The sequence below is a fragment of the Scyliorhinus canicula genome, chromosome 9, assembly GCF_902713615.1.
Source record: "Scyliorhinus canicula chromosome 9, sScyCan1.1, whole genome shotgun sequence".
Lineage (NCBI taxonomy): Eukaryota > Metazoa > Chordata > Chondrichthyes > Carcharhiniformes > Scyliorhinidae > Scyliorhinus > Scyliorhinus canicula.
In genome coordinates this window covers 95,401,170-95,416,342 of record NC_052154.1, presented here as the reverse complement: position 1 = coordinate 95,416,342, position 15,173 = coordinate 95,401,170, and the positions used below count along the sequence as shown (strand labels likewise).

The 15,173-nt window shown below is 49.4% G+C and overlaps 1 protein-coding gene across 1 annotated transcript in view; it reads right to left on the bottom strand.

Moving 5' to 3' along the window:
- Nucleotides 1-537: 537 nt before the first annotated feature.
- LOC119971543 (zinc finger protein 271-like) overlaps nucleotides 538-15,173 on the bottom strand; it is a 146,200-nt gene continuing 131,564 nt past the window's right edge. The window contains exon 3 of the transcript XR_005461868.1: nucleotides 538-1,690. The gene's annotated coding sequence lies outside the window, so the exon portion shown is untranslated. The remainder of the gene's footprint in view (nucleotides 1,691-15,173) is intronic.

Below are 15,173 nucleotides of genomic sequence, written 5' to 3'. Positions count from 1 at the left end.
ATAAGGGAATATACGGGAAGGACTCTTACAGGAGGAGTAGGATCAACAATCCTGACACATGTCACACTGAAAGGGTACCTTCCATGTCGGTTCACTGATGTTCCAGGAGATACGCCACTGGGTGAAGGTTTTTATTCCACAACACTCGCTGTTAGGGTTTCTTCTGTGTGTGTTGATGGACCAGGAGATCCACTGATTGTATTAAAGCCTGGTCACACACCTCACACCTGAATGGGTTAAACCTCGTGTAAATCTGTTGATGTGTGTGGAGGTTCCATACCTCACAGCTGGAGTGTTTATCTCCTGTGTAAATCCCCTTGGTGCTTCGGGATATCAGATGTGCGGGTTAAAGACTTGTCACAAGCTTTACACCTGAACAATTTCTCCGCTGTGTGAATCCAGTAGTGTTCCAGGTTAATTTCTTGTGTGACTCCCAGCAAGAACAAGGAATTTTGATTAGTTTGTGAAGGCTAACATAATGCATGTGACCAGTTTCCTGTGTGAATGTGTCAGCCATACATCAGGTCTGATGATTATGTTAAACACCTCACATTTGAACGCCTTCTACACATGTGTGTGTGTCAGTGTTTCACAAGTGTGTCTCAGAATGTGAAGTCTTTGTCACACACCTCACAATGAAACACCTTTCCCTCAGTATGGATATGTCAGTGTTTCATTAGCGTGACTATCTGTGTGAGGCTCAGTCACACACCCCACTTGCCATCCCCGCTGTGTGAATGCGACGGTGAGCCAACATGCCCCATAATTGTTCAAAGTCCTTATTACACACCTCACACGTGAATGTTTTCTTCTCTCCTGTGTGAATACGCCGGTGCTTCACCAGGCCTGATAACTGTGTAAAGTCCCGGTTACACACCTCACACTTGAACAGCTTCTCCCCAGTGTGAAGGTGTTGGTGTTCACGGAGGGCTGATGAACGCGAGAATGATGCAGATGTATTGTGCGAGAGCTAATGACGGGACAAAGGCTCGATTGCACAATTCACATCTGAATGGTTTTTCCCCTGTGTGAATACTCTGGTGTTCCAAGAGCCTTGTAGATGTCGCAAAACCTTTATTGCAAACCTCACACTTGAAAGGTTTATGCCCTATGTGGATTGTCTGATAGACCAGGAGGTGCGATAACTGTGTGAAGGCTTCACCACACTCCTCACACTTGACTGGTTTCTCCCCTGTGTCAATGTGTTGGCGTCTCAGGAACTGAGTTGAGCATGAGAATGATTTGCCACATACTTCACACTTGAATGGTTTCTCTTCCATTCAATTCTTGTGTTCCAGGTGATGCAACGGATGCACTGTGTGGACTCGTCCTCACACACCTCACACTGGAACAGCCGCTCACCTGTAGGAATGAGTCAGTAGTTCATGAGGCTCGATGAATGATTGAAGCTCTCACCACACTTGGAGCCCACTCACACTTCTTCCCAGCTTCACCCTGACCAATCGTTAACGGTTAAACCTTCAGATCTGACCAGTTTCAGAACTGATGAGATGTCAAAGCTCCACTGATTCGACCAATTTCCAGATGATGGTATCACTGCCCAACCGTCTCTGTGTTCAGCAACGCTGTGAAGGGACTGGGTGTCTTCCCACAGTTATGCAGTTGTTCCGTGGTGTATGGTCAGGATCTATCCTCTCTGTATTCTCTGGTGTAGTACGGTGCAATCCTTCTGTAAAACAGGAAAAGGAAACATCATTTCCTCCAACTCCCTCTCCTCCTTTGCTGAAGAGGCTGACTCCTGACTTAGAGACTGTTCCACAGCAAGTGTCAGTCTGCTATTACCCTGTGTGGGGTCAGATACACGTCCTTTTTTCCCCCTCACTTGACTGTCACACCCTCTGTTTCCAGCAGGGACACTGGATAGTGACCAGGAGCAGACAACGTGGCTATTTTCTTTCGTCAGCCCAGACCCCCAACTTCCCAGGCACCGTGAGGACAATGGAAAAGACAGCTGGGTGCTGTGCACAACAGTATACCAAATAATTGTGCACACACGTTGCTGAATGATACCAATCTTCAAAGATCCCAGTCTCCAGTGTCACCACCATAGAACATAAAAAAATACTGCAAAGAACAGGCCGTTCAGCCCACGATGTTGTGCCGAACCTCTGTCCCAGATTAAGAACAAATTAATCTACACCCCATCATTCTACCCTAATCCATGTACCTATCCAATAGCCGCTTGAAGGTCCCTAATGTTTCCAACTCAACTACTTCCACAGGCAGTGCATTCCATGCCCCCACTACTCTCTGGGTAAAGAACCAACCTTTGACATCCCCCCTATATCTTCCATCATTCACCTTAAATTTATGTCCCCTTGTAATGGTTTGTCCCACCCAGGGAAAAAGTCTCTGACTGTCTACTCTGTCCATTCCCCTGATCATCTTGTAAACCTCTATCTAGTCACCCCTCATCTTCTCCGTTCCAATGATAAAAGGCCGAGCACCCTCAACCTTTCCTCGAAAGACCTAATCTCCATTCCAGGCAACATCCTGGTAAATCTCCTTTGCACCTTTTCCAAAGCTTCCACATCCTTCCTAAAATGAGGCAACCAGAACTGTACACAGTACTCCAAATGTGGCCTCACCTACCCCTCACAAATCCGTGCTGACTATCCCTAATGAAGTAGTGTTTTTCCAGGTGCTCAGGAATCCTATCCCTCAGTACCCTTTCCATTATTTTGCCTACCACCGAAGTAAGACTAACTGGCCTGTTATTCCCAGGGTTATCCCTATTCCTATTTTTGAACAGGGGCACGACATTCGCCACTCTCCAATTCCCTGGTACCACCTCTGTTGACAGTGAGGACAAAAAGATCATTGCCAACGGCTCTGCAATTTCATCTCTTGCTTCCCATAGAATCCTTGGATATATCCCGTCAGGCCCGGGGGACTTGTCTATTTTCAAAAAGCCCAACACATCTTCCTTCCTAACAAGTATATCCTCGCGCTTACCAGTCTGTTTTACACTGTCCTCTCCAACAATATGGCCCCTCTCATTCATAAATACTGAAAAGTACTCGTTGAAGACCCCTCCTATCTCTTCAGACTCAATACACAATCTCCCGCTACTGTCCTTGATCAGGCATACCCTCACTCTAGTCATTCTCATATTTCTCACATATGTGTAAAAGGCCTTGGGGTTTTCCTTGATTCTACCCGCCAAAGATTTTTCATGCCCTCTTAGCTCTCCTTAATCCCTTTCTTCAGTTCCCTCCTGGCTATCTTGTAGCCGTCCAGCGCCCTGTCTGAACCTTGTTTCCTCAGCCTTACATCAGTATCCTTCTTCCTCTTAACAAGACATTCAATCTCTCTTGTCAACCATGGTTCCCTCACTCGACCATCTCTTCCCTGACAGGGACATACATATCAAGGACACGTAGTATCTGTTCCTTGAACAAGTTCAACATTTCAATTGTGTCATTCCCTGACAGCCTATGTTCCCAACTTATGCACTTCAGTTCTTGTCTGACAGCATCGTATTTACCCTTCCTCCAATTGTAAACCTTGCTCTGTTGCACGCACCTATCCCTCTCCATTTTAGTAGTGAAAGTCTCAGAATTGTGGTCACTATCTCCAAAATGCTCCCCCACTAATAGATCTATCACTTGCCCTGGTTCATTACCAAGTACCAAATCCAATATGGCCTCCCCTCTGGTTGGACAATAGACATACTGTGTTAGAAAAGCTTCCTGGACACACTGCACAAACACCACCCCATCGAAACTATTTGATCGAAAGAGTTTCCACTCAATATTTGGGAAGTTGAAGTCACCCATGACTAATACACTGTGACTTCTGCACCTTTCCAAAATCTGTTTCCCAATCAGTTCCTCCACATCTCTGCTGCTATTGGGGGGCCTATAGAAAACTCCCAACAAGGTGACTGCTCCTTTCCTATTTCTGACTTCAACCCATATTACCTCAGTAGGTAGATCCTCCTCGAACTGCCTTTCTGCAGCTGTTACACTATCCAATTAACAATGCAACCCCCCCACCTTTTACCACCCTCCTTAATCTTATAGAAACATCGGGGCAGCACGGTAGCCTTGTGGATAGCACAATCGCTTCACAGCTCCAGGGTCCCAGGTTCGATTCCGGCTTGGGTCACTTTGCACATCCTCCCCGTGTGTGCGTGGGTTTCCTCCGGGTGCTCCGGTTTCCTCCCACAGTCCAAAGATGTGCAGGTTAGGTGGATTGGCCATGATAAATTGCCCTTAGTGTCCAAAATTGCCCTTAGTGTTGGGTGGGGTTACTGGGATATTGGGATAGGGTGGAGGTGTTGAACTTGGGTAGGGTGCTCTTTTCAAGAGCCGGTGCAGACTCGATGGGCCGAATGGCCTCCTTCTGCACTGTAAATTCTATGATCTATGATGATCTATAACCAGGAACCTCCAACAAACATTTCTGCCCCTCTTCTATCCAAGTTTCCGTGATGGCCACCACATCGAAGTCCCAAGTACCGATCCATGCCTTAAGTTCACCCACCTTATTCCTGATGCTTCTTGCGTTGAGGTATACACACTTCAACCCATCTCCGTGCCTGCAAGTACTCTCCTTTGTCAATGTTACCTTCCCCACTGCCCGACTACACGCTTTGACGTCCTGAGCATCGGTTACCTTAGTTGCTGGACTGCAAGTCCGATTCCCATTGCCCTGCCAAATTAGTTTAAACCCTCCCGAAGAGTACTAGAAATCCTCCCGCCCAGGATATTGGTGCCCCTCTGGTTCGGATTGAACCCATCCTGCCTGCACAGGTCCCACCTTCCCCAGAATGCGCTCCAATTAAACAAATACCTGAAGTCCTCCCTCCTATAACATTCCTGCAGCCATGTGTTCAACTGCACTCTCTCCCTATTCCTAGCCTCGCTATCACGTGGCACCGGCAACAAACCAGAGATGACAACTCTGTCTGTCCTGGCTTTTAACTTCCAGCCTAACTCCCTAAACTTGTTTATTACATCCACGCCCCTTTTCCTACTGCGTTGTTGGTACCAATGTGCACCACAACTTCTGGCTGCTCACCCTCCCCCTGAAGGATCCTGAAGACACGATCCCAGACATCCCTGGCCCTGGCACCTGGGTGGCAACATACCTTCTGGGAGTCTCCCTCGCAACCACAGAATCTCCTATCTATTCCCCTAACCACTGAGTCTCTATCACTATTGCTTTTCTATTCTCCCCCCTTCCCTTCTGAGCCCTAGAGCCAGACTCAGTGCCAGAGACCTGGCTGCTAGGGCCTCCCCCCGGTAGGTCATCCCCCCCAACAGCATCCAAAACGGTATACTTGTTTTGAAGGGGAATGGCCACGAGGGATCCCTGCACTATCTACCTGTTTGTTTTCTTTCCCGACTGTAACTCAGCTACTCTTGTCCTGTACCTTGGGTATGGTTACCTCCCTGTAACTCATGTCTATTACCCCCTCTGCCTCCTGGATGATCCAAAGTTCATCCAGCTCCAGTTCCGTAACACGGTCTCTGAGGAGCTGGAGTTGGGTGCACTTCCCGCAGGTATAGTCAGCGGAGACACCGGTGGTATCCCTCACCACCCACATCCTACAGGAGGAGCATGCAACTGCCCGAGCCTCTATCCCCTCTTACCTTACAGAATATAGCTGCCCGGTGGACCATAGAACATTACAGCGCAGTACGGGCCCTTCGGCCCTCGATGTTGTGCCGACCTGTGAAACCATCTGAAGCCTATCTGACCTACACTATTCCATTTTCATCCATATGTCTATCCAGTGACCACTTAAATGCCCTTAAATTTGGCGAGTCTACTACTGTTGCAGGCAGGGCGTTCCACACCCCTACTACTCTCTGAGTAAAGAAACTGCCTCTGACATCTGTCCTATATCTACCACCCCTCAATTTAAAGCTATGTCCCCTCGTGTTGGTCATCACCATCCGAGGAAAAAGACTCTCACTGTCCACCCTATCTAACCCTCTGACTATCTTATATGTCTCTATTAAGTCACCTCTCAGCCTTCTACACTCTAACGAAAACAACCTCAAGTCCCTGAGCCTTTCCTCGTAAGACCTTCCCTCCATACCAGGCAACATCCTAGTAAATCTCCTCTGAACCCTTTCCAAAGCTTCCACATCCTTCCTATAATGTGGTGACCAGAACTGGACGCAGTACTCCAGGAGCGGCCGCACCAGAGTTATGTACAGCTGCAGCATGACCTTGTGGCTCCGAAACTCAATCCCCCTACTGATAAAGGCTAGCACACCATATGCCTTCTTAACAGCCCTATTAACCTGGGTGGCAACTTTCAGGGATTTATGTACCTGGATGCCGAGATCTCTCTGTTCATCTACACTACCAAGAATCTTGCCATTAGCCCAGTACTCTGCATTCCTGTTACTCCTTCCAAAGTGAACCACCTCACACTTTTCCGCATTAAACTCCATCTGCCACCTCTCAGCCCAGCTCTGCAGCGTATCTATGTCCCTCTATATCCTATAACATCCTTCAGCACTATCCACAACTCCACCGACCTTCGTGTCATCTGCAAATTTCCTGACCCATCCTTCTACACCCTCTTCCAGGTCATTTATAAAATGACAAACAGCAGTGGCCCCAAAACAGATCCTTGCGGTACACCACTAGTAACTGAACTCCAGGATGAACATTTGCCATCAACCACCACTCTCTGTCTTCTTTCAGCTAGCCAATTACTGATCCAAACCGCTAAATCACCTTCAATCCCATACTTCCGTATTTTCTGCAAAAGCTTACCGTGGGGAACTTTATCAAACGCCTTACTGAAATCCATATACACCACATCAACCACTTTACCCTCATCCACCTGTTTGGTTACCTTCTCAAAAAACTCAATAAGGTTTGTGAGGCATGACCTACCCTTCACAAAACCGTGTTGGCTATCGCTAATCAACTTGTTCTTTTCAAGATGATTATAAACCCTATCTCTTAAACCTTTTCCAACATTTTACCCACAACCGAAGTAAGGCTCACAGGTCTATAATTACCAGGGTTGTCTCTACTCCCCTTCTTGAACAAGGGGACATTTGTTCAATCCTCCAGTCTTCCGGCACTATTCCTGTCGACAAAGACGACATAAAGGTAAAGGACAAAGGCTCTGCAATCTCCTCCCTGGCTTCCCAGAGAATCCTAGGATAAATCCCATCTGGCCCAGGGGACTTATCTATTTTTACACTTTCACACTCTCATATTCAGTCATGAAAATCCCATCCCACGTTCTCCATAATCACCTACTTCCTGTGACTGATGAAATGCTCCCAGGGATACAGTGACATCTGTGCAGCAGCTTTGATACGTATTGGTGATGTTTCGTGATCAGGTTAGATTAAATTGACCTTCTTGAAATGATTGGACTGATGGTGGGAGAGGTTGGAGAGTCACTACTGAGACAGTCACTACTGAGACAGACAGTGCTGAGACAGATGGTGCTGAAACAGACAGTGCTGAAACAGACAGTGCTGAAACAGACGGTGCTGAGACAGACGGTGCTGAGACAGATGGCGCTGAGACAGACGGCGCTGAGACAGACGGCGCTGAGACAGACGGCGCTGAGACAGACGGCGCTGAGACAGACGGCGCTGAGACAGACGGCGCTGAGACAGACGGTGCAGAGACAGACGGTGCTGAGACAGACGGTGCTGACAGACGGTGCAGAGACAGACGGTGCTGAGACAGACGGTGCAGAGACAGACGGTGCTGAGACAGACGGTGCTGAGACAGACACTGCAGAGACAGACACTGCTGAGACAGACGGCGCTGAGACAGACGGCGCAGAGACAGACGGCGCTGAGACAGACGGCGCTGAGACAGACGGCGCTGAGACAGACAGCGCTGAGACAGACAGCGCTGAGACAGACAGCGCTGAGACAGACAGCGCTGAGACAGACAGCGCTGAGACAGACAGCGCTGAGACAGACAGCGCTGAGACAGACAGTGCTGAGACAGGCAGCGCTGAGACAGGCAGCGCTGAGACAGACAGTGCTGAGACAGACAGGTGCCCTCTCCCCCAGGGCCAGGGGGGAGCTGGAACTGGAAGGCATTTACCGAGGCGCTGGGGGAGCATCAGCAGGTAAACAAGGCAGAGGCTAGGGCAGTCATAGAGGCCGCAGTGCAGGCAGCAGTGGCCAAGACCCTGACAGAGGTGCAGCAGGCCCTGACCATATATGAAGAGAAATTGGATGGCCAAGGGGAGAAACTGGAAGCCCAGGGGGCGACCATTAAGGAGCTGGAGAAAGCAGCAACTGACATGAGCGACCGGGTCACGGCCCTGGAGAAGGAGGTGGCGAGACTGGGCACAACACAGGGGAGCCTGAAGGGCAGAGTGGACGACCAGGAAAGTGGGCCTACCAGAGGGGATCGAGGGTAGAAACCCCACGGCATACGTGGCCGAGATGCTGGGCAACTTAGTGGGGAGGGAAACCTTTCCTAACCCACCAGAAATGGACAGAGCACACCGGTCGCTGCGCCCGAAGCCCAAGGCAGGAGACCATCCGAGAGCAGTCATAGCTAAACTGCACCGGTACCAGGATAGGGAAACAATCCTGCACTGGGCCAGGAAAAATAGAGCCTGCAAATGGGAAGGACACGCCATTAGAATTTACGAGGACATTGGGGCAGATCTAGCCAGGAGAAGGGCAGAGTTCAATAGAGCGAAAGCATCTCTTCACAAGAGCAAAGTGTGTTTTGGTATGCTGTACACGGCGAAACTCTGGGTCACATACCAAGATAGAGAATACTTCTTTACAGGCCCCGCTGAAGCAAACAAGTTTGTCGAGGAACACGGGCTGGAAAACCACCAGCGAGGGTAGAGATGAGGGGCCCCTGGTAAGGGGCAACAAAACGCCGACAGGGGGGGTGGGGAGGGGTGAGGCAATGCCAGGCCCCCCCGCCCCTGCCACGGCAAGAGCACCCTAAACAAAGAGAAAACCACTGCCCGAGGGACCGCTCCAGGTGGGAGGCCAGGCCCCAGCACGAGGGAATGGGAGTAGCGGAGAAGGGAGAGCAAGTGAGAGGGGTGCAGGGTAGGATGGGGGAAGAGCGGGCAGAAAACGGCTGAGGCCAGGCAGAGGAGAAGCGAGACAGTAACTCCCGAGAGGGGGGCCACCGTACTAGCAGGAGAGCTAGCGCCGGGGGCATGCAACAAAGCAGGGCCACAGCGCGCCCCCAACAGGGGGGAAGGCGCCAGGCAGGGGATGGGGGGGGGATCACCCAACAGAGTCGGGAGAGCAAAAGGGGACAGGAACAGGGGAAAGAGGGACAAAGGAGGGGTATATGGGAGAGGAGGGAAAAGGGAGAGACCGGGGGCGGGGGGTACACAGGGAGGGAGAGACCGGGGAGGGGGGGATGCAGGGAAGGAGGGACAAACGAGGCTAGAAAAGGAACAGGGCTACAAAGTGCCACAATCAAGGGCTCGAAACAAGGAACCGCACAAGCACCCACCCAGTACGGTCTCTGGGCGAAGGGAGACCCCAGAGTGCAGGGGACTACCCGCGTGGCGGACACACAATGGGCGGCCATGGCGGGTGCCCCCGGTCATAAGGGAAACCCCGGAGCGCAGGGACCCGACCGCATGGAGAGAGCAGTGATAGCGGCCATCCTGGACGGCCCCCTAACAAAGGGAAACCCTGGAGGGCAGGGGCGCGTCCACCAAATAAGTATGGTTAATCCCACAGGAGCGAGGGGGCAGAAGCCCCCCACCAGGATAGTCACCTGGAACATAAGAGGACTCAACGGCCCAGTGAAGAGATCCAGAGTCCTCACCCACCTCAGAAACATGAGGGCCGACATAGTCTTCCTCCAAGAGACGCACCTGAGGGAGCAGGACCGACTGCGGGTAAGAAAGGGCTGGGTGGGACAAACCTACCATTCCTGCTATGGGACAAGGGCCAGGGGGCTGGCGATATTGATCGGCAAGAGGGCGATGTTTAGGGTGACAAAGATGGTTACGGACCCGGGGGGACGGGACGTCATGGTCAGCGGGGCCCTGGATGGGGCACCGGTAGTACTAGTTAACGTGTACGCCCCCAACTGGGACGACACGAGCTTCATCAAGAAGAGTTATAGCTGGGGGAAGGGCAATTATGATGCCATTAGACATGACTTAAGATGTGTTGGTTGGAGAAGTAGGCTGCAAGGGTTGGGCACACTGGATATGTGGAGCTTGTTCAAGGAACAGCTATTGCATGTTCTTGATAAGTACGTACCAGTCAGGCAGGGAGGAAGGGGTCGAGCGAGGGAACCGTGGTTTACCAAAGAAGAGGAATCTCTTGTTAAGAGGAAGAAGGAGGCCTATGTGAAGATGAGGCATGAAGTTTCAGTTGGGGCGCTTGATAGTTACAAGGAAGCGAGGAAGGATCTAAAGAGAGAGCTGAGACGAGCAAGGAGGGGGCATGAGAAGTCTTTGGCAGGTAGGATCAAGGAAAACCCAAAAGCTTTCTATAGGTATGTCAGGAATAAAAGAATGACTAGGGTAAGAGTAGGGCCAGTCAAGGACAGTGGTGGGAAGTTGTGTGTGGAGGCTGAGGAGATAAGCGAGATACTAAATGAATACTTTTCGTCAGTATTCACTCAAGAAAAAGATAATATTGTGGAGGAGAATGCTGAGACCCAGGCTATTAGAATAGATGGCATTGAGGTGCGTAGGGAAGAAGTGTTGGCAATTCTGGACAAGGTGAAAATAGATAAGTCCCCGGTGCCTGATGGGATTTATCCTAGGATTTTCTGGGACGCCAGGGAAGAGATTGCTGAGCCTTTAGCTTTGATTTTTATGTCATCATTGGCTACAGGAATAGTGCCAGAGGACTGGAGGATAGCAAATGTGGTCCCTTTTTTCAAGAAGGGGAGTAGAGATAACCCCGGTAACTATAGGCCAGTGAGCCTAACGTCTGTGGTGGGTAAAGTCTTGGAGAGGATTATAAAAGATACGATTTATAATCATCTAGATAGGAATAATATGATTAGGGATAAGATTATAAAAGATACGATTTATAATCAATGATTAGGGATAGTCAGCATGGTTTTGTGAAGGGTAGGTCATGCCTCACAAACCTTATCGAGTTCTTTGAGAAGGTGACTGAACAGGTAGACGAGGGTAGAGCAGTTGATGTGGTGTATATGGATTTCAGTAAAGCGTTTGATAAGGTTCCCCACGGTCGGCTATTGCAGAAAATACGGAGGCTGGGGATTGAGGGTGATTTAGAGATGTGGATCAGAAATTGGCTAGTTGAAAGAAGACAGAGAGTGGTAGTTGATGGGAAATGTTCAGAATGGAGTTCAGTTACGAGTGGCGTACCACAAGGATCTGTTCTGGGGCCGTTGCTGTTTGTCATTTTTATAAATGACCTAGAGGAGGGCGCAGAAGGATGGGTGAGTAAATTTGCAGACGACACTAAAGTCGGTGGAGTTGTAGACAGTGCGGAAGGATGTTGCAGGTTACAGAGGGACATAGATAAGCTGCAGAGCTGGGCTGAGAGGTGGCAAATGGAGTTTAATGTGGAGAAGTGTGAGGTGATTCACTTTGGAAAGAATAACAGGAATGCGGAATATTTGGCTAATGGTAAAATTCTTGGTAGTGTGGATGAGCAGAGGGATCTCGGTGTCCATGTACATAGATCCCTGAAAGTTGCCACCCAGGTTGATAGGGTTGTGAAGAAGGCCTATGGTGTGTTGGCCTTTATTGGTAGTGGGATTGAGTTCCGGAGCCATGAGGTCATGTTGCAGTTGTACAAAACTCTAGTACGGCCGCATTTGGAGTACTGCGTACAGTTCTGGTCGCCTCATTATAGGAAGGACCTGGAAGCTTTGGAACGGGTGCAGAGGAGATTTACCAGGATGTTGCCTGGTATGGAGGGAAAATCTTATGAGGAAAGGCTGATGGACTTGAGGTTGTTTTCGTTAGAGAGAAGAAGGTTAAGAGGTGACTTAATAGAGGCATACAAAATGATCAGAGGGTTAGATAGGGTGGACAGCGAGAGCCTTCTCCCGCGGATGGAGGTGGCTAGCACGAGGGGACATAGCCTTAAATTGAGGGGTAATAGATATAGGACAGAGGTCAGAGGTGGGTTTTTTACGCAAAGAGTGGTGAGGCCGTGGAATGCCCTACCTGCAACAGTAGTGAACTCGCCAACATTGAGGGCATTTAAAAGTTTATTGGATAAGCATATGGATGATAAGGGCATAGTGTAGGTTAGATGGCCTTTAGTTTTTTTTTCCATGTCGGTGCAACATCGAGGGCCGAAGGGCCTGTACTGCGCTGTATCGTTCTATGTTCTATGTTCTAAGACCATGGCAGAAATACCTGACATAGCGACGCACCGACTAATCATGGGGGGGGGGGACTTCAACTGTGTACAGGATCCAAAGACAGGCAGATCAAACCCCAAAACAGGGAAAACCCCAAGCATGGCAAGGGAACTCGGTCACTTTATGGAGCAGATGGGAGCGGTGGACCCCTGGAGGTTCGCCCACCCAGGGGAGAAGGAATTCTCCTTCTTCTCCCCAGTACACAATGTATACACCAGAATTTACTTCTTTGTGGTGGGGAAAACGGTGCTTCCAGGGATAGACAAAGTGGAATACTCCACATTTGCGATATCAGATCACGCCCCACGTGAGGCTGGAGACGGGCAGGGCCCAACGCGCCACATGGAGGGTGGGCGGTGCCTTACTAGCTGACAAGGCCTGAAAGGATATCGCAGGCCATAGCAGAGTACACGGAGAACAACCAGAACGGGGAAGTCTCACCCTCCACGTTCTGGGAAGCGCTAAAGGCCGTACTAAGAGGGGAAATCATCGCTTTCAAAGCGCAAAGAGATACATAGAACATAGAACACTACAGCGCAGTACGGGCCCTTCGGCCCTCGATGTTGCGCTGACCTGTGAAACCATCTGAAGCCTATCTGACCTACACTATTCCATTTTCATCCATATGTCTATCCAGTGACCACTTAAATGCCCTTAAAGTTGGCGAGTCTACTACTGTTGCAGGCAGGACGTTCCACACCCCGACTACTCTCTGAGTAAAGGAACTGCCTCTGATATCTGTCCTATATCTATCACCCCTCAATTTAAAGCGATGTCCCCTCGTGTTGGTCATCACCATCCGAGGAAATAGACTCTCACTGTCCACCCTATCTAACCCTCTGACTATCTTATATGTCTCTATTAAGTCACCTCTCAGTCTTCTCCTCACTAACGAAAACAACCTCAATTCCCTGAGCCTTTCCTCGTAAGACCTTCCCTCCATACCAGGCAACATCCTAGTAAATCTCCTCTGAACCCTTTCCAAAGCTTCCACATCCTTCCTATAATGTGGTGACCAGAACTGCACGCAGTACTCCAGGTGCGGCCGCACCAGAGTTATGTACAGCTGCAGCATGACCTTGTGGTTCCGAAACTCAATCCCCCTGCTTATAAAGGCTAGCACACTATATGCCTTCTTAACAGCCCTATTAACCTGGGTGGCAACTTTCAGGGATTTATGTACCTGGATGCCGAGATCTCTCTGTTCATCTACACTACCAAGAATCTTGCCATTAGCCCAGTACTCTGCATTCCTGTTACTCCTTCCAAAGTGAACCACCTCACACTTTTCCGCATTAAACTCCATCTGCCACCTCTCAGCCCAGCTCTGCAGCTTATCTATGTCCCTCTGTATCCTATAACATCCTTCAGCACTATCCACAACTCCACCGACCTTCGTGTCATCTGCAAATTTACTAACCCATCCTTCTACACCCTCTTCCAGGTCATTTATAAAAATGACAAACAGCAGTGGCCCCAAAACAGATCCTTGCGGTACACCACTAGTAACTGAACTCCAGGATGAACATTTGCCATCACCCACCACCCTCTGTCTTCTTTCAGCTGGCCAATTACTGATCCAAACCGCTAAATCACCTTCAATTCCATACTTCTTTATTTTCTGCAATAGCCTACCGTGGGGAACCTTATCAAACGCCTTACTGAAATCCATATACACCACATCAACAGCTTTACCCTGATCCACCTGTTTGGTCACCTTCTCAAAAAACTCAATAAGGTTTGTGAGGCATGACCTACCCTTCACAAAACCGTGTTGACTATCGCTAATCAACTTGTTCTTTTCAAGATGATTATAAACCCTATCTCTTATAACCTTTTCCAACATTTTACCCACAACCGAAGTAAGGCTCACAGGTCTATAATTACCAGGGTTGTCTCTACTCCCCTTCTTGAACAAGGGGACAACATTTGCTATCCTCCAGTCTTCCGGCACTATTCCTGTCGACAAAGACGACATAAAGATCAAGGACAAAGGCTCTGCAATCTCCTCCCTGGCTTCCCAGAGAATCCTAGGGTAAATCCCATCTGGCCCAGGGGACTTATCTATTTTGACATTTTCCAAAATTGCTAACACCTCCTCCTTTTGAACCTCAATTCCATCTAGCCTGGTCGACTGAACCTGAGTGTTCTCCTCGACAACATTGTCTTTCTCCAGTGTAAACACTGACGAAAAATATCCATTTAACGCTTCCCCTATCTCCTCTGATTCCACACACAACTTTCCACTACTATCCTTGATTGGCCCTAATCTTACTCTAGTCATTCTTTTGTTCCTGATATACCTATAGAAAGCCTTAGGGTTTTCCTTGATCCTATCCGCCAACGACTTTTCGTGTCCTCTCCTCGCTCTTCTTAACTCTCCCTTTAGGTCCTTCCTGGCTAACTTGTAACTCTCAAGTGCCCTAACTTGGATAAGATAGGGAGGAAAGGGTGGCTAGGCAGCAGCTGATTGACTCCATACTGGAGGCAGACCGTAAATACTCCCAAGGCCCCGACCATAGAGCTCCTGGCAGAGAGGAAAGAGTTACAAAGGAACTTTGACCTGCTCTCCACCAGGAAAGCAGTGCATCAACTCCGCCAGGCACGTGGGACCCTGTACGAACACGGAGACAAAACCAGCCGCCTGTTGGCGCACTAGCTCAGAAATCAGGCAGCCACCAGAGAAATTGCACAAATCAGGGGTACCAGAGAAATTGCACAAATCAGGGGTACCAGAGGCACGTTAGAAACAGAACCAGAAAACATTAACAAAACCTTCAAGGCCTTCTACCAAGAGCTGTACACCTCAGAGTCCCCAAGGGGGGAGTCTGGGATGAAACGGTTCC